We start from the raw sequence: 21,400 nt of genomic DNA, 5'->3' as shown, positions 1-21,400 counted from the left end.
TAACCTACTGGGACATCTGTTAAACTATTGGGACATCTATGAAACTAGTGGGACATCTGTGAAACTATTGGGACATCTGTGAAACTACTGGGACATCTGTGAAACTACTGGGACATCTGTGAAACTATCGGGACATCTGTTAACCTACTGGGACATCTGTGAAACTATTGGGACATCTGTGAAACTACTGGGACATCTGTTAAACTATTGGAACATCTGTTAAACTACTGGTACATCTGTGAAACTATTGGGACATCCGGGAAACTATTGGCACATCTGTGAAACTATGGGGACATCTGTGAAACTAATGGGACATATGTGAAACTATTGGGAAATGTGTAAAACTACTGGGACATATGTGAAACTATTGGGAAATCTGTGAAACTATTGGGACATCTGTGAAACTATTGGGACATCTGTGAAACTACTGGTACATCTGTGAAACTATGGGGACATCTGTTAACCTACTGGGATATCTGTAAAACTACTGGGACATCTGTTAACTATTGGGACATCTGTGAAACTATGGGGACATCTGTTAACCTACTGGGACATCTGTGAAACTATTGGCACATCTATGAAACTAGTGGGACATCTGTGAAACTATGGGGATATCTGTTAACCTACTGGGACATCTGTGAAACTATTGGGACATTTGTTAAACTACTGGGACATATGTGAAACTACTGGGACATCTGTGAAACTACTGGGACATCTGTGAAACTACTGGGACATCTGTTAAACTATTGGAACATCTGTTAAACTACTGGTAAATCTGTGAAACTATTGGGACATCTGGGAAACTATTGGGACATCTGTGAAACTATGGGGACATCTGTGAAACTAATGGGACATATGTGAAACTATTGGGAAATGTGTAAAACTACTGGTACATATGTGAAACTATAGGGAAATCTGTGAAACTATTGGGACATCTGTTAAACTACTGGGACATCTGTGAAACTATGGGGACATCTGTAAAACTAATGGGACATATGTGAAACTATTGGGGCGTCTGTGAAACTACTGGGACATGTGTGAAACTACTGGGACATCTGTAAAACTACTGGGATATCTGTTAAACTATTGGGACATCTGTGAAACTAATGGGACATATGTGAAACTATTGGGAGATCTGTGAAACTACTGGTACATCTGTGAAACTATCGGGACATCTGTTAACCTACTGGGATGTCTGTAAAACTTCTGGGACATCTGTGAAACTATTGGGACATCTGTGAAACTACTGGTATATGTGTGAAACTATTGGGACATCTGTGAAACTACTGGGACATCTGTTAACCTACTGGGACATCTGTGAAACTATTGTGACATCTGTGAAACTACTGGGACATCTGTTAAACTATTGGAACATCTGTTAAACTACTGGTACATCTGTGAAACTTTTGGGACATCTGGGAAACTATTGGCACATCTGTGAAACTATGGGGACATCTGTGAAACTAATGGGACATATGTGAAACTATTGGGAAATGTGTAAAACTACTGGGACATATGTGAAACTATTGGGAAATCTGTGAAACTATTGGGACATCTGTGAAACTATTGGGACATCTGTGAAACTACTGGTACATCTGTGAAACTATGGGGACATCTGTTAACCTACTGGGATATCTGTAAAACTACTGGGACATCTGTTAACTATTGGGACATCTGTGAAACTATGGGGACATCTGTTAACCTACTGGGACATCTGTGAAACTATTGGCACATCTATGAAACTAGTGGGACATCTGTGAAACTATGGGGACATCTGTTAACCTACTGGGACATCTGTGAAACTATTGGGACATCTGTTAAACTACTGGGACATATGTGAAACTACTGGGACATCTGTGAAACTACTGGGACATCTGTGAAACTACTGGGACATCTGTTAAACTATTGGAACATCTGTTAAACTACTGGTAAATCTGTGAAACTATTGGGACATCTGGGAAACTATTGGGACATCTGTGAAACTATGGGGACATCTGTGAAACTAATGGGACATATGTGAAATTATTGGGAAATGTGTAAAACTACTGGTACATATGTGAAACTATAGGGAAATCTGTGAAACTATTGGGACATCTGTTAAACTACTGGTACATCTGTGAAACTATCGGGACATCTGTTAACCTACTGGGATGTCTGTAAAACTTCTGGGACATCTGTGAAACTATTGGGACATCTGTGAAACTATTGGGACATCTGTGAAACTACTGGTACATCTGTGAAACTATTGGGACATCTGTGAAACTATGGGGACATCTGTGAAACAAATGGGACATAGGTGAAACTATTGGGACATCTGTGAAACTATTGGGACATCTGTGAAACTATGGGGTCATCTGTGAAACTAATGGGACATATGTGAAACTATTGGGACATCTGTGAAACTATTGGGACATCTGTGAAACTATTGGGACATCTGTGAAACTACTGGTACATCTGTGAAACTATGCGGACATCTGTGAAACTACTGGTACATCTGTGAAACTATGCGGACATCTGTGAAACTATTGGGACATCTATGAAACTAGTGGGACATCTGTGAAACTATGGGGACATCTGTTATCCTACTGGGCCATCTGTGAAACTACTGGGACATCTGTGAAACTACTGAGACATCTGTGAAACTACTGGGACATCTGTTAAACTATTGGAACATCTGTTAAACTACTGGTACATCTGTGAAACTATTGGGACATCTGGGAAAATATTGGGACATCTGTGAAACTATGGGGACATCTGTGAAACTAATGGGACATATGTGAAACTATTGGGAAATGTGTAAAACTACTGGTACATATGTGAAACTATTGGGAAATCTGTGAAACTATTGGGACATGTGTGAAACTACTGGTACATCTGTGAAACTATGGGGACATCTGATAACCTACTGGGATATCTGTAAAACTACTGGGACATCTGTTAACTATTGGGACATCTGCGAAACTATGGGGACATCTGTTAACCTACTGGGACATCTGTGAAACTACTGGGACATCTGTGAAACTACTGGGACATCTGTAAAACTACTGGGACATATGTGAACCTACTGGGACATCTGTAAAACTACTGGGACATCTGTTAAACTATTGGAACATCTGTGAAACTATGGGGACATCTGTGAAACTAATGGGACATGTGTGAAACTATTGGGAGATCTGTGAAACTACTGGTACATCTGTGAAACTATCGGGACATCTGTTAACCTACTGGGATGTCTGTAAAACTTCTGGGACATCTGTGAAACTATTGGGACATCTGTGAAACTATTGGGACATCTGTGAAACTACTGGTACATCTGTGAAACTATTGGGACATCTGTGAAACTACTGGGACATCTGTGAAACTACTGGGACATCTGTGAAACTATCGGGACATCTGTTAACCTACTGGGACATCTGTGAAACTATTGGGACATCTGTTAAACTACTAAGTTGCCTCTGTGGTAGTAGTTACATTGGAGAAACCAAACGCCATATCTCGGACCGCATTCGTGAACATAAAGCAGACCTTAAACACGGTAGGACCAACACCTCGGCCGTAGCAGATCATTGTTCTAATTCAGTAGGCTCACATGCCATTGACTTTTCCAAGACGGAGGTTCTTTGTAAGCCATCTGGCTTCCATGAGAGATTCGTTCATGAGGCTATCCACATATACAAACACAGAGACAATTTCAACCGAGAAGATGGATTCTATCTTAGCAATCATTGGAAAGATTTGATAAATCATTTCAGTTCTTGATTGATTGTTCACGCTTACAGTGCCTTTCAGACAGCATACATAAAAACAAATTTCGTCTCCCCCCTCCTCTTTTCAAAAAATAGATGGACTAGTCCTGGCAAACTGCCATCGTTGCGCGTGACGCAAACGTTATTTTTTATATATATAAATAAATATGCCGTTTTCAAAATAAATTTATGCAAACCGACACACCTGATGATGACCGTTTGAGTTATGGTCGAAACGTCGTGAGAATTTTTTATTGTTTTATATATATTTTGTTATTTTGTTGTTTCTCTTCAACGTGACTTTACCGAAAAAACTAAGAATATGAATTACTGCAGTCACGAAAGCTTTAAATCAAAATTTACTGGGACATCTGTTAACTATTGGGACATCTGTGAAACTATGGGGACATCTGTTAACCTTCCTGGACATCTGTGAAACTATTGGCACATCTATGAAACTAGTGGGACATCTGTGAAACTATGGGGACATCTGTTAACCTACTGGGATATCTGTAAAACTACTGGGACATCTGTTAACTATTGGGACATCTGTGAAACTATGGGGACATCTTTTAACCTACTGGGACATCTGTGAAACTATTGGGACATCTATGAAACTAGTGGGACATCTGTGAAACTATGGGGACATCTGTTAACCTACTGGGACATCTGTAAAACTATTGGGACATCTGTTAAACTACTGGGACATCTGTGAAACTACTGGGACATCTGTGAAACTACTGGGACATCTGTGAAACTACTGTGACATCTGTTAAACTATTGGAACATCTGTTAAACTACTGGTATATCTGTGAAACTATTGGGACATCTGGGAAACTATTGGGACATCTGTGAAACTATGGGGACATCTGTGAAACTAATGGAACATATGTGAAACTATTGGGAAATGTGTAAAACTACTGGTACATATGTGAAACTATTCGGAAATCTGTGAAACTATCGGGACATCTGTTAACCTACTGGGATGTCTGTAAAACTTCTGGGACATCTGTGAAACTATTGGGACATCTGTGAAACTATTGGGACATCTGCGAAACTACTGGTACATCTGTGAAACTATTGGGACATCTGTGAAACTATGGGGACATCTGTGAAACAAATGGCACATAGGTGAAACTATTGGGACATCTGTGAAACTATTGGGACATCTGTGAAACTATGGGGTCATCTGTGAAACTAATGGGACATATGGGAAACTATTGGGACATCTATGAAACTATTGGGACATCTGTGAAACTATTGGGACATCTGTGAAACTACTGGTACATCTGTGAAACTATGGGGATATCTGTTAACCTACTGGGACATCTGTGAAACTATTGGGACATCTGTTAAACTACTGGGACATCTGTGAAACTACTGGAACATCTGTGAAACTACTGGGACATCTGTGAAACTACTGGGACATTTGTTAAACTATTGGAACATCTGTTAAACTACTGGTACATCTGTGAAACTATGGGGACATCTGTGAAACTAATGGGACGTATGTGAAACTATTGGGAAATGTGTAAAACTACTGGGACATATGTGAAACTATTGGGAAATCTGTGAAACTATTGGGACATCTGTGAAACTATTGGGACATCTGTGAAACTACTGGTACATCTGTGAAACTATGGGGACATCTGTTAACCTACTGGGATGTCTGTAAAACTTCTGGGACATCTGTGAAACTATTGGGACATCTGTGAATCTATTGGGACATCTGCGAAACTACTGGTACATCTGTGAAACTATTGGGACATCTGTGAAACTATGGGGACATCTGTGAAACAAATGGCACATAGGTGAAACTATTGGGACATCTGTGAAACTATTGGGACATCTGTGAAACTATGGGGTCATCTGTGAAACTAATGGGACATATGGGAAACTATTGGGACATCTATGAAACTATTGGGACATCTGTGAAACTATTGGGACATCTGTGAAACTACTGGTACATCTGTGAAACTATGGGGATATCTGTTAACCTACTGGGACATCTGTGAAACTATTGGGACATCTGTTAAACTACTGGGACATCTGTGAAACTACTGGAACATCTGTGAAACTACTGGGACATCTGTGAAACTACTGGGACATTTGTTAAACTATTGGAACATCTGTTAAACTACTGGTACATCTGTGAAACTATGGGGACATCTGTGAAACTAATGGGACGTATGTGAAACTATTGGGAAATGTGTAAAACTACTGGGACATATGTGAAACTATTGGGAAATCTGTGAAACTATTGGGACATCTGTGAAACTATTGGGACATCTGTGAAACTACTGGTACATCTGTGAAACTATGGGGACATCTGTTAACCTACTGGGATATCTGTAAAACTACTGGGACATCTGTTAACTATTGGGACATCTGTGAAACTATGGGGACATCTTTTAACCTACTGGGACATCTGTTAAACTATTGGGACATCTATGAAACTAGTGGGACATCTGTGAAACTATTGGGACATCTGTGAAACTACTGGGACATCTGTGAAACTACTGGGACATCTGTGAAACTATCGGGACATCTGTTAACCTACTGGGACATCTGTGAAACTATTGGGACATCTGTGAAACTACTGGGACATCTGTTAAACTATTGGAACATCTGTTAAACTACTGGTACATCTGTGAAACTATTGGGACATCCGGGAAACTATTGGCACATCTGTGAAACTATGGGGACATCTGTGAAACTAATGGGACATATGTGAAACTATTGGGAAATGTGTAAAACTACTGGGACATATGTGAAACTATTGGGAAATCTGTGAAACTATTGGGACATCTGTAAAACTATTGGGACATCTGTGAAAATACTGGTACATCTGTGAAACTATGGGGACATCTGTTAACCTACTGGGATATCTGTAAAACTACTGGGACATCTGTTAACTATTGGGACATCTGTGAAACTATGGGGACATCTGTTAACCTACTGGGACATCTGTGAAACTATTGGCACATCTATGAAACTAGTGGGACATCTGTGAAACTATGGGGACATCTGTTAACCTACTGGGACATCTGGGAAACTATTGGGACATCTGTTAAACTACTGGGACATATGTGAAACTACTGGGACATCTGTGAAACTACTGGGACATCTGTGAAACTACTGGGACATCTGTTAAACTATTGGAACATCTGTTAAACTACTGGTAAATCTGTGAAACTATTGGGACATCTGGGAAACTATTGGGACATCTGTGAAACTATGGGGACATCTGTGAAACTAATGGGACATATGTGAAACTATTGGGAAATGTGTAAAACTACTGGTACATATGTGAAACTATAGGGAAATCTGTGAAACTATTGGGACATCTGTTAAACTACTGGGACATCTGTGAAACTATGGGGACATCTGTAAAACTAATGGGACATATGTGAAACTATTGGGGCGTCTGTGAAACTACTGGGACATGTGTGAAACTACTGGGACATCTGTAAAACTACTGGGACATCTGTTAAACTATTGGGACATCTGTGAAACTATGGGGACATCTGTGAAACTAATGGGACATATGTGAAACTATTGGGAGATCTGTGAAACTACTGGTACATCTGTGAAACTATCGGGACATCTGTTAACCTACTGGGATGTCTGTAAAACTTCTGGGACATCTGTGAAACTATTGGGACATCTGTGAAACTATTGGGACATCCGTGAAACTACTGGTACATCTGTGAAACTATTGGGACATATGTGAAACTATGGGGACATCTGTGAAACAAATGGGACATAGGTGAAACTATTGGGACATCTGTGAAACTATTGGGACATCTGTGAAACTATGGGGTCATCTGTGAAACTAATGGGACATATGTGAAACTATTGGGACATCTGTGAAACTATTGGAACATCTGTGAAACTATTGGGACATCTGTGAAACTACTGGTACATCTGTGAAACTATGGGGACATCTGTGAAACTAATGGGACATATGTGAAACTATTGGGAAATGTGTAAAACTACTGGGACATATGTGAAACTATTGGGAAATCTGTGAAACTATTGGGACATCTGTGAAACTACTGGTACATCTGTGAAACTATGGGGACATCTGTTAACCTACTGGGATATCTGTAAAACTACTGGGACATCTGTTAACTATTGGGACATCTGTGAAACTATGGGGACATCTTTTAACCTTCCTGGACATCTGTGAAACTATTGGCACATCTATGAAACTAGTGGGACATCTGTGAAACTATGGGGACATCTGTTAACCTACTGGGATATCTGTAAAACTACTGGGACATCTGTTAACTATTGGGACATCTGTGAAACTATGGGGACATCTGTTAACCTACTGGGATATCTGTAAAACTACTGGGACATCTGTTAACTATTGGGACATCTGTGAAACTATGGGGACATCTGTTAACCTACTGGGACATCTGTGAAACTATTGGCACATCTATGAAACTAGTGGGACATCTGTGAAACTATGGGGACATCTGTTAACCTACTGGGACATCTGTGAAACTATTGGGACATCTGTTAAACTACTGGGACATATGTGAAACTACTGGGACATCTGTGAAACTACTGGGACATCTGTGAAACTACTGGGACATCTGTTAAACTATTGGAACATCTGTTAAACTACTGGTAAATCTGTGAAACTATTGGGACATCTGGGAAACTATTGGGACATCTGTGAAACTATGGGGACATCTGTGAAACTAATGGGACATATGTGAAACTATTGGGAAATGTGTAAAACTACTGGTACATATGTGAAACTATAGGGAAATCTGTGAAACTATTGGGACATCTGTTAAACTACTGGGACATCTGTGAAACTATGGGGACATCTGTAAAACTAATGGGACATATGTGAAACTATTGGGGCGTCTGTGAAACTACTGGGACATGTGTGAAACTACTGGGACATCTGTTAAACTATTGGGACATCTGTGAAACTATGGGGACATCTGTGAAACTAATGGGACATATGTGAAACTATTGGGAGATCTGTGAAACTACTGGTACATCTGTGAAGCTATCGGGACATCTGTTAACCTACTGGGATGTCTGTAAAACTTCTGGGACATCTGTGAAACTATTGGGACATCTGTGAAACTATTGGGACATCCGTGAAACTACTGGTACATCTGTGAAACTATTGGGACATATGTGAAACTATGGGGACATCTGTGAAACAAATGGGACATAGGTGAAACTATTGGGACATCTGTGAAACTATTGGGACATCTGTGAAACTATGGGGTCATCTGTGAAACTAATGGGACATATGTGAAACTATTGGGACATCTGTGAAACTATTGGAACATCTGTGAAACTATTGGGACATCTGTGAAACTACTGGTACATCTGTGAAACTATGGGGACATCTGTGAAACTAATGGGACATATGTGAAACTATTGGGAAATGTGTAAAACTACTGGGACATATGTGAAACTATTGGGAAATCTGTGAAACTATTGGGACATCTGTGAAACTACTGGTACATCTGTGAAACTATGGGGACATCTGTTAACCTACTGGGATATCTGTAAAACTACTGGGACATCTGTTAACTATTGGGACATCTGTGAAACTATGGGGACATCTTTTAACCTTCCTGGACATCTGTGAAACTATTGGCACATCTATGAAACTAGTGGGACATCTGTGAAACTATGGGGACATCTGTTAACCTACTGGGATATCTGTAAAACTACTGGGACATCTGTTAACTATTGGGACATCTGTGAAACTATGGGGACATCTTTTAACCTACTGGGACATCTGTGAAACTATGGGGACATCTGTGAAACTAATGGGACATATGTGAAACTATTGGGAAATGTGTAAAACTACTGTTACATATGTGAAACTATTGGGAAATCTGTGAAACTATCGGGACATCTGTTAACCTACTGGGATGTCTGTAAAACTTCTGGGACATCTGTGAAACTATTGGGACATCTGTGAAACTATTGGGACATCTGCGAAACTACTGGTACATCTGTGAAACTATTGGGACATCTGTGAAACTATGGGGACATCTGTGAAACAAATGGGACATAGGTGTAACTATTGGGACATCTGTGAAACTATTGGGACATCTGTGAAACTATGGGGTCATCTGTGAAACTAATGGGACATATGGGAAACTATTGGGACATCTGTGAAACTATTGGGACATCTGTGAAACTATTGGGACATCTGTGAAACTACTGGTACATCTGTGAAACTATGGGGATATGTGTTAACCTACTGGGACATCTGTGAAACTATTGGGACATCTGTTAAACTACTGGGACATCTGTGAAACTACTGGAACATCTGTGAAACTACTGGGACATCTGTGAAACTACTGGGACATTTGTTAAACTATTGGAACATCTGTTAAACTACTGGTACATCTGTGAAACTATGGGGACATCTGTGAAACTAATGGGACATATGTGAAACTATTGGGAAATGTGTAAAACTACTGGGACATATGTGAAACTATTGGGAAATCTGTGAAACTATTGGGACATCTGTGAAACTATTGGGACATCTGTGAAACTACTGGTACATCTGTGAAACTATGGGGACATCTGTTAACCTACTGGGATATCTGTAAAACTAATCGGACATCTGTTAACTATTGGGACATCTGTGAAACTATGGGGACATCTTTTAAACTATTGGGACATCTATGAAACTAGTGGGACATCTGTGAAACTATTGGGACATCTGTGAAACTACTGGGACATCTGTGAAACTACTGGGACATCTGTGAAACTATCGGGACATCTGTTAACCTACTGGGACATCTGTGAAACTATTGGGACATCTGTGAAACTACTGGGACATCTGTTAAACTATTGGAACATCTGTTAAACTACTGGTACATCTGTGAAACTATTGGGACATCCGGGAAACTATTGGCACATCTGTGAAACTATGGGGACATCTGTGAAACTAATGGGACATATGTGAAACTATTGGGAAATGTGTAAAACTACTGGGACATATGTGAAACTATTGGGAAATCTGTGAAACTATTGGGACATCTGTGAAACTATTGGGACATCTGTGAAACTACTGGTACATCTGTGAAACTATGGGGACATCTGTTAACCTACTGGGATATCTGTAAAACTACTGGGACATCTGTTAACTATTGGGACATCTGTGAAACTATGGGGACATCTGTTAACCTACTGGGACATCTGTGAAACTATTGGCACATCTATGAAACTAGTGGGACATCTGTGAAACTATGGGGACATCTGTTAACCTACTGGGACATCTGTGAAACTATTGGGACATCTGTTAAACTACTGGGACATATGTGAAACTACTGGGACATCTGTGAAACTACTGGGACATCTGTGAAACTACTGGGACATCTGTTAAACTATTGGAACATCTGTTAAACTACTGGTAAATCTGTGAAACTATTGGGACATCTGGGAAACTATTGGGACATCTGTGAAACTATGGGGACATCTGTGAAACTAATGGGACATATGTGAAACTATTGGGAAATGTGTAAAACTACTGGTACATATGTGAAACTATAGGGAAATCTGTGAAACTATTGGGACATCTGTTAAACTACTGGGACATCTGTGAAACTATGGGGACATCTGTAAAACTAATGGGACATATGTGAAACTATTGGGGCGTCTGTGAAACTACTGGGACATGTGTGAAACTACTGGGACATCTGTAAAACTACTGGGACATCTGTTAAACTATTGGGACATCTGTGAAACTATGGGGACATCTGTGAAACTAATGGGACATATGTGAAACTATTGGGAGATCTGTGAAACTACTGGTACATCTGTGAAACTATCGGGACATCTGTTAACCTACTGGGATGTCTGTAAAACTTCTGGGACATCTGTGAAACTATTGGGACATCTGTGAAACTATTGGGACATCCGTGAAACTACTGGTACATCTGTGAAACTACTGTGACATCTGTTAAACTATTGGAACATCTGTTAAACTACTGGTATATCTGTGAAACTATTGGGACATCTGGGAAACTATTGGGACATCTGTGAAACTATGGGGACATCTGTGAAACTAATGGGACATATGTGAAACTATTGGGAAATGTGTAAAACTACTGGTACATATGTGAAACTATTGGGAAATCTGTGAAACTATCGGGACATCTGTTAACCTACTGGGATGTCTGTAAAACTTCTGGGACATCTGTGAAACTATTGGGACATCTGTGAAACTATTGGGACATCTGCGAAACTACTGGTACATCTGTGAAACTATTGGGACATCTGTGAAACTATGGGGACATCTGTGAAACAAATGGGACATAGGTGAAACTATTGGGACATCTGTGAAACTATTGGGACATCTGTGAAACTATGGGGTCATCTGTGAAACTAATGGGACATATGGGAAACTATTGGGACATCTGTGAAACTATTGGGACATCTGTGAAACTATTGGGACATCTGTGAAACTACTGGTACATCTGTGAAACTATGGGGATATCTGTTAACCTACTGGGACATCTGTGAAACTATTGGGACATCTGTTAAACTACTGGGACATCTGTGAAACTACTGGAACATCTGTGAAACTACTGGGACATCTGTGAAACTACTGGGACATTTGTTAAACTATTGGAACATCTGTTAAACTACTGGTACATCTGTGAAACTATGGGGACATCTGTGAAACTAATGGGACATATGTGAAACTATTGGGAAATGTGTAAAACTACTGGGACATATGTGAAACTATTGGGAAATCTGTGAAACTATTGGGACATCTGTGAAACTATTGGGACATCTGTGAAACTACTGGTACATCTGTGAAACTATGGGGACATCTGTTAACCTACTGGGATATCTGTAAAACTACTGGGACATCTGTTAACTATTGGGACATCTGTGAAACTATGGGGACATCTTTTAACCTACTGGGACATCTGTTAAACTATTGGGACATCTATGAAACTAGTGGGACATCTGTGAAACTATTGGGACATCTGTGAAACTACTGGGACATCTGTGAAACTACTGGGACATCTGTGAAACTATCGGGACATCTGTTAACCTACTGGGACATCTGTGAAACTATTGGGACATCTGTGAAACTACTGGGACATCTGTTAAACTATTGGAACATCTGTTAAACTACTGGTACATCTGTGAAACTATTGGGACATCCGGGAAACTATTGGCACATCTGTGAAACTATGGGGACATCTGTGAAACTAATGGGACATATGTGAAACTATTGGGAAATGTGTAAAACTACTGGTACATATGTGAAACTATTGGGAAATCTGTGAAACTATCGGGACATCTGTTAACCTACTGGGATGTCTGTAAAACTTCTGGGACATCTGTGAAACTATTGGGACATCTGTGAAACTATTGGGACATCTGCGAAACTACTGGTACATCTGTGAAACTATTGGGACATCTGTGAAACTATGGGGACATCTGTGAAACAAATGGGACATAGGTGTAACTATTGGGACATCTGTGAAACTATTGGGACATCTGTGAAACTATGGGGTCATCTGTGAAACTAATGGGACATATGGGAAACTATTGGGACATCTGTGAAACTATTGGGACATCTGTGAAACTATTGGGACATCTGTGAAACTACTGGTACATCTGTGAAACTATGGGGATATCTGTTAACCTACTGGGACATCTGTGAAACTATTGTGACATCTGTTAAACTACTGGGACATCTGTGAAACTACTGGAACATCTGTGAAACTACTGGGACATCTGTGAAACTACTGGGACATTTGTTAAACTATTGGAACATCTGTTAAACTACTGGTACATCTGTGAAACTATGGGGACATCTGTGAAACTAATGGGACATATGTGAAACTATTGGGAAATGTGTAAAACTACTGGGACATATGTGAAACTATTGGGAAATCTGTGAAACTATTGGGACATCTGTGAAGCTATTGGGACATCTGTGAATCTACTGGTACATCTGTGAAACTATGGGGACATCTGTTAACCTACTGGGATATCTGTAAAACTACTGGGACATCTGTTAACTATTGGGACATCTGTGAAACTATGGGGACATCTTTTAACCTACTGGGACATCTGTTAAACTATTGGGACATCTATGAAACTAGTGGGACATCTGTGAAACTATTGGGACATCTGTGAAACTACTGGGACATCTGTGAAACTACTGGGACATCTGTGAAACTATCGGGACATCTGTTAACCTACTGGGACATCTGTGAAACTATTGGGACATCTGTGAAACTACTGGGACATCTGTTAAACTATTGGAACATCTGTTAAACTACTGGTACATCTGTGAAACTATTGGGACATCCGGCAAACTATTGGCACATCTGTGAAACTATGGGGACATCTGTGAAACTAATGGGACATATGTGAAACTATTGGGAAATGTGTAAAACTACTGGGACATATGTGAAACTATTGGGAAATCTGTGAAACTATTGGGACATCTGTGAAACTATTGGGACATCTGTGAAACTACTGGTACATCTGTGAAACTATGGGGACATCTGTTAACCTACTGGGATATCTGTAAAACTACTGGGACATCTGTTAACTATTGGGACATCTGTGAAACTATGGGGACATCTGTTAACCTACTGGGACATCTGTGAAACTATTGGCACATCTATGAAACTAGTGGGACATCTGTGAAACTATGGGGACATCTGTTAACCTACTGGGACATCTGTGAAACTATTGGGACATCTGTTAAACTACTGGGACATATGTGAAACTACTGGGACATCTGTGAAACTACTGGGACATCTGTGAAACTACTGGGACATCTGTTAAACTATTGGAACATCTGTTAAACTACTGGTAAATCTGTGAAACTATTGGGACATCTGGGAAACTATTGGGACATCTGTGAAACTATGGGGACATCTGTGAAACTAATGGGACATATGTGAAACTATTGGGAAATGTGTAAAACTACTGGTACATATGTGAAACTATAGGGAAATCTGTGAAACTATTGGGACATCTGTTAAACTACTGGGACATCTGTGAAACTATGGGGACATCTGTAAAACTAATGGGACATATGTGAAACTATTGGGGCGTCTGTGAAACTACTGGGACATGTGTGAAACTACTGGGACATCTGTAAAACTACTGGGACATCTGTTAAACTATTGGGACATCTGTGAAACTATGGGGACATCTGTGAAACTAATGGGACATATGTGAAACTATTGGGAGATCTGTGAAACTACTGGTACATCTGTGAAACTATCGGGACATCTGTTAACCTACTGGGATGTCTGTAAAACTTCTGGGACATCTGTGAAACTGTTGGGACATCTGTGAAACTATTGGGACATCCGTGAAACTACTGGTACATCTGTGAAACTATTGGGACATCTGTGAAACTATGGGGACATCTGTGAAACAAATGGGACATAGGTGAAACTATTGGGACATCTGTGAAACTATTGGGACATCTGTGAAACTATGGGGTCATCTGTGAAACTAATGGGACATATGTGAAACTATTGGGACATCTGTGAAACTATTGGAACATCTGTGAAACTATTGGGACATCTGTGAAACTACTGGTACATCTGTGAAACTATGGCGACATCTGTGAAACTAATGGGACATATGTGAAACTATTGGGACATCTGTGAAACTATTGGAACATCTGTGAAACTATTGGGACATCTGTGAAACTACTGGTACATCTGTGAAACTATCGGGACATCTGTTAACCTACTGGGATGTCTGTAAAACTTCTGGGACATCTGTGAAACTATTGGGACATCTGTGAAACTATTGGGACATCCGTGAAACTACTGGTACATCTGTGAAACTATTGGGACATCTGTGAAACTATGGGGACATCTGTGAAACAAATGGGACATAGGTGAAACTATTGGGACATCTGTGAAACTATTGGGACATCTGTGAAACTATGGGGTCATCTGTGAAACTAATGGGAAATGTGTAAAACTACTGGGACATATGTGAAACTATTGGGAAATCTGTGAAACTATTGGGACATCTGTGAAACTACTGGTACATCTGTGAAACTATGGGGACATCTGTTAACCTACTGGGATATCTGTAAAACTACTGGGACATCTGTTAACTATTGGGACATCTGTGAAACTATGGGGACATCTGTTAACCTTCCTGGACATCTGTGAAACTATTGGCACATCTATGAAACTAGTGGGACATCTGTGAAACTATGGGGACATCTGTTAACCTACTGGGACATCTGTAAAACTACTGGGACATCTGTTAACTATTGGGACATCTGTGAAACTATGGGGACATCTTTTAACCTACTGGGACATCTGTGAAACTATTGGGACATCTATGAAACTAGTGGGACATCTGTGAAACTATGGGGACATCTGTTAACCTACTGGGACATCTGTAAAACTATTGGGACATCTGTTAAACTACTGGGACATCTGTGAAACTACTGGGACATCGGTGAAACTACTGGGACATCTGTGAAACTACTGTGACATCTGTTAAACTATTGGAACATCTGTTAAACTACTGGTATATCTGTGAAACTATTGGGACATCTGGGAAACTATTGGGACATCTGTGAAACTATGGGGACATCTGTGAAACTAATGGGACATATGTGAAACTATTGGGAAATGTGTAAAACTACTGGTACATATGTGAAACTATTGGGAAATCTGTGAAACTATCGGGACATCTGTTAACCTACTGGGATGTCTGTAAAACTTCTGGGACATCTGTGAAACTATTGGGACATCTGTGAAACTATTGGGACATCTGCGAAACTACTGGTACATCTGTGAAACTATTGGGACATCTGTGAAACTATGGGGACATCTGTGAAACAAATGGGACATAGGTGAAACTATTGGGACATCTGTGAAACTATTGGGACATCTGTGAAACTATGGGGTCATCTGTGAAACTAATGGGACATATGGGAAACTATTGAGACATCTGTGAAACTATTGGGACATCTGTGAAACTATTGGTACATCTGTGAAACTATGGGGATATCTGTTAACCTACTGGGACATCTGTGAAACTATTGGGACATCTGTTAAACTACTGGGACATCTGTGAAACTACTGGAACATCTGTGAAACTACTGGGACATCTGTGAAACTACTGGGACATTTGTTAAACTATTGGAACATCTGTTAAACTACTGGTACATCTGTGAAACTATGGGGACATCTGTGAAACTAATGGGACATATGTGAAACTATTGGGAAATGTGTAAAACTACTGGGACATATGTGAAACTATTGGGAAATCTGTGAAACTATTGGGACATCTGTGAAACTATTGGGACATCTGTGAAACTACTGGTACATCTGTGAAACTATGGGGACATCTGTTAACCTACTGGGATATCTGTAAAACTACTGGGACATCTGTTAACTATTGGGACATCTGTGAAACTATGGGGACATCTTTTAACCTACTGGGACATCTGTTAAACTATTGGGACATCTATGAAACTAGTGGGACATCTGTGAAACTATTGGGACATCTGTTAAACTACTGGGACATCTGTGAAACTACTGGGACATCTGTGAAACTATCGGGACATCTGTTAACCTACTGGGACATCTGTGAAACTATTGGGACATCTGTGAAACTACTGGGACATCTGTTAAACTATTGGAACATCTGTTAAACTACTGGTACATCTGTGAAACTATTGGGACATCCGGGAAACTATTGGCACATCTGTGAAACTATGGGGACATCTGTGAAACTAATGGGACATATGTGAAACTATTGGGAAATGTGTAAAACTACTGGGACATATGTGAAACTATTGGGAAATCTGTGAAACTATTGGGACATCTGTGAAACTATTGGGACATCTGTGAAACTACTGGTACATCTGTGAAACTATGGGGACATCTGTTAACCTACTGGGATATCTGTAAAACTACTGGGACATCTGTTAACTATTGGGACATCTGTGAAACTATGGGGACATCTGTTAACCTACTGGGACATCTGTGAAACTATTGGCACATCTATGAAACTAGTGGGACATCTGTGAAACTATGGGGACATCTGTTAACCTACTGGGACATCTGTGAAACTATTGGGACATCTGTTAAACTACTGGGACATATGTGAAACTACTGGGACATCTGTGAAACTACTGGGACATCTGTGAAACTACTGGGACATCTGTTAAACTATTGGAACATCTGTTAAACTACTGGTAAATCTGTGAAACTATTGGGACATCTGGGAAACTATTGGGACATCTGTGAAACTATGGGGACATCTGTGAAACTAATGGGACATATGTGAAACTATTGGGAAATGTGTAAAACTACTGGTACATATGTGAAACTATAGGGAAATCTGTGAAACTATTGGGACATCTGTTAAACTACTGGGACATCTGTGAAACTATGGGGACATCTGTAAAACTAATGGGACATATGTGAAACTATTGGGGCGTCTGTGAAACTACTGGGACATGTGTGAAACTACTGGGACATCTGTAAAACTACTGGGACATCTGTTAAACTATTGGGACATCTGTGAAACTATGGGGACATCTGTGAAACTAATGGGACATATGTGAAACTATTGGGAGTTCTGTGAAACTACTGGTACATCTGTGAAACTATCGGGACATCTGTTAACCTACTGGGATGTCTGTAAAACTTCTGGGACATCTGTGAAACTATTGGGACATCTGTGAAACTATTGGGACATCCGTGAAACTACTGGTACATCTGTGAAACTACTGTGACATCTGTTAAACTATTGGAACATCTGTTAAACTACTGGTATATCTGTGAAACTATTGGGACATCTGGGAAACTATTGGGACATCTGTGAAACTATGGGGACATCTGTGAAACTAATGGGACATATGTGAAACTATTGGGAAATGTGTAAAACTACTGGTACATATGTGAAACTATTGGGAAATCTGTGAAACTATCGGGACATCTGTTAACCTACTGGGATGTCTGTAAAACTTCTGGGACATCTGTGAAACTATTGGGACATCTGTGAAACTATTGGGACATCTGCGAAACTACTGGTACATCTGTGAAACTATTGGGACATCTGTGAAACTATGGGGACATCTGTGAAACAAATGGGACATAGGTGAAACTATTGGGACATCTGTGAAACTATTGGGACATCTGTGAAACTATGGGGTCATCTGTGAAACTAATGGGACATATGGGAAACTATTGGGACATCTGTGAAACTATTGGGACATCTGTGAAACTATTGGGACATCTGTGAAACTACTGGTACATCTGTGAAACTATGGGGATATCTGTTAACCTACTGGGACATCTGTGAAACTATTGGGACATCTGTTAAACTACTGGGACATCTGTGAAACTACTGGAACATCTGTGAAACTACTGGGACATCTGTGAAACTACTGGGACATTTGTTAAACTATTGGAACATCTGTTAAACTACTGGTACATCTGTGAAACTATGGGGACATCTGTGAAACTAATGGGACATATGTGAAACTATTGGGAAATGTGTAAAACTACTGGGACATATGTGAAACTATTGGGAAATCTGTGAAACTATTGGGACATCTGTGAAACTATTGGCACATCTATGAAACTAGTGGGACATCTGTGAAACTATGGGGACATCTGTTAACCTACTGGGACATCTGTGAAACTATTGGGACATCTGTTAAACTACTGGGACATATGTGAAGCTACTGGGACATCTGTGAAACTACTGGGACATCTGTGAAACTACTGGGACATCTGTTAAACTATTGGAACATCTGTTAAACTACTGGTAAATCTGTGAAACTATTGGGACATCTGGGAAACTATTGGGACATCTGTGAAACTATGGGGACATCTGTGAAACTAATGGGACATATGTGAAACTATTGGGAAATGTGTAAAACTACTGGTACATATGTGAAACTATAGGGAAATCTGTGAAACTATTGGGACATCTGTTAAACTACTGGGACATCTGTGAAACTATGGGGACATCTGTAAAACTAATGGGACATATGTGAAACTATTGGGGCGTCTGTGAAACTACTGGGACATGTGTGAAACTACTGGGACATCTGTAAAACTACTGGGACATCTGTTAAACTATTGGGACATCTGTGAAACTATGGGGACATCTGTGAAACTAATGGGACATATGTGAAACTATTGGGAGATCTGTGAAACTACTGGTACATCTGTGAAACTATCGGGACATCTGTTAACCTACTGGGATGTCTGTAAAACTTCTGGGACATCTGTGAAACTATTGGGACATCTGTGAAACTATTGGGACATCCGTGAAACTACTGGTACATCTGTGAAACTATTGGGACATCTGTGAAACTATGGGGTCATCTGTGAAACTAATGGGACATATGTGAAACTATTGGGACATCTGTGAAACTATTGGAACATCTGTGAAACTATTGGGACATCTGTGAAACTACTGGTACATCTGTGAAACTATGGCGACATCTGTGAAACTAATGGGACATATGTGAAACTATTGGGACATCTGTGAAACTATTGGAACATCTGTGAAACTATTGGGACATCTGTGAAACTACTGGTACATCTGTGAAACTATCGGGACATCTGTTAACCTACTGGGATGTCTGTAAAACTTCTGGGACATCTGTGAAACTATTGGGACATCTGTGAAACTATTGGGACATCCGTGAAACTACTGGTACATCTGTGAAACTATTGGGACATCTGTGAAACTATGGGGACATCTGTGAAACAAATGGGACATAGGTGAAACTATTGGGACATCTGTGAAACTATTGGGACATCTGTGAAACTATGGGGTCATCTGTGAAACTAATGGGAAATGTGTAAAACTACTGGGACATATGTGAAACTATTGGGAAATCTGTGAAACTATTGGGACATCTGTGAAACTACTGGTACATCTGTGAAACTATGGGGACATCTGTTAACCTACTGGGATATCTGTAAAACTACTGGGACATCTGTTAACTATTGGGACATCTGTGAAACTATGGGGACATCTGTTAACCTTCCTGGACATCTGTGAAACTATTGGCACATCTATGAAACTAGTGGGACATCTGTGAAACTATGGGGACATCTGTTAACCTACTGGGACATCTGTAAAACTACTGGGACATCTGTTAACTATTGGGACATCTGTGAAACTATGGGGACATCTTTTAACCTACTGGGACATCTGTGAAACTATTGGGACATCTATGAAACTAGTGGGACATCTGTGAAACTATGGGGACATCTGTTAACCTACTGGGACATCTGTAAAACTATTGGGACATCTGTTAAACTACTGGGACATCTGTGAAACTACTGGGACATCGGTGAAACTACTGGGACATCTGTGAAACTACTGTGACATCTGTTAAACTATTGGAACATCTGTTAAACTACTGGTATATCTGTGAAACTATTGGGACATCTGGGAAACTATTGGGACATCTGTGAAACTATGGGGACATCTGTGAAACTAATGGGACATATGTGAAACTATTGGGAAATGTGTAAAACTACTGGTACATATGTGAAACTATTGGGAAATCTGTGAAACTATCGGGACATCTGTTAACCTACTGGGATGTCTGTAAAACTTCTGGGACATCTGTGAAACTATTGGGACATCTG

The sequence above is a fragment of the Petromyzon marinus genome, unplaced genomic scaffold (genome assembly GCF_048934315.1).
Source record: "Petromyzon marinus isolate PM22_M1 ecotype Great Lakes invasive population unplaced genomic scaffold, UKy_Petmar_22M1.pri1.0 PM_Scaffold_82, whole genome shotgun sequence".
Lineage (NCBI taxonomy): Eukaryota > Metazoa > Chordata > Hyperoartia > Petromyzontiformes > Petromyzontidae > Petromyzon > Petromyzon marinus.
The sequence above is the reverse complement of the archived record's forward strand: the minus strand, read 5'-3'. Positions refer to the sequence as shown.